Source organism: Propithecus coquereli, unplaced genomic scaffold (genome assembly GCF_000956105.1).
Source record: "Propithecus coquereli isolate 6110/MARCELLA unplaced genomic scaffold, Pcoq_1.0 Scaffold58, whole genome shotgun sequence".
NCBI classification, from domain to species: Eukaryota; Metazoa; Chordata; class Mammalia; order Primates; family Indriidae; genus Propithecus; species Propithecus coquereli.
In genome coordinates, this window is record NW_012151729.1 from 4,846,095 (window position 1) to 4,846,751 (window position 657).

Here is a 657-nt window from a genome sequence, read left to right on the forward strand (position 1 = left end):
ATAATGGCTAGAACATAAGCAAATATTCTTGTTAAGAGCTCGTTTTCACTGACCGTAGCAACAGGAGTTCTGGCAACTTTCTTGTTTAAAGCCCTAGGACTTAAAGTGGATCCAGAGATGATAATATAATAGCTGGCAACTATTCATTTTATAACCGCCACTTTGGATTAGTTTCATGCAAGTCAAGGCATTGGAATTCATGTTTTAATCACTAATCCCATCATTATATGCTGAATAAATCTGCAAGTGTACTTTCTTCTACACACATTCTATATACATAGAATTAAAGTATACCACAAATATGCAGAAGTGGCCATTTCTGCAAATAACAATTTTCTCTAAGATAACTGAATATAAATTCCATTCCTTTTTCCTAAAACCACGATAAAATAGACAATATTATTTACACAAAGAACATGAGACTGGAGTTCATGAGATTGAAGGATGTGATGTAAGGAACATGAGATTACAAGCCATTTACTTGAATTTGTATCTCTGATTACTCATTAGAGTATGCTCAGAAAATGGCTTTTCCTCTCAGCTTCAGGATCTCCATATAGTAAAGATATTGGGAAAATCATTTCTAAGTCTCTTCTAGCTCTTTCAATCCAGGATTTTATCAACCTGAAATAAATATGTTTCCCTTAATGAGATCTT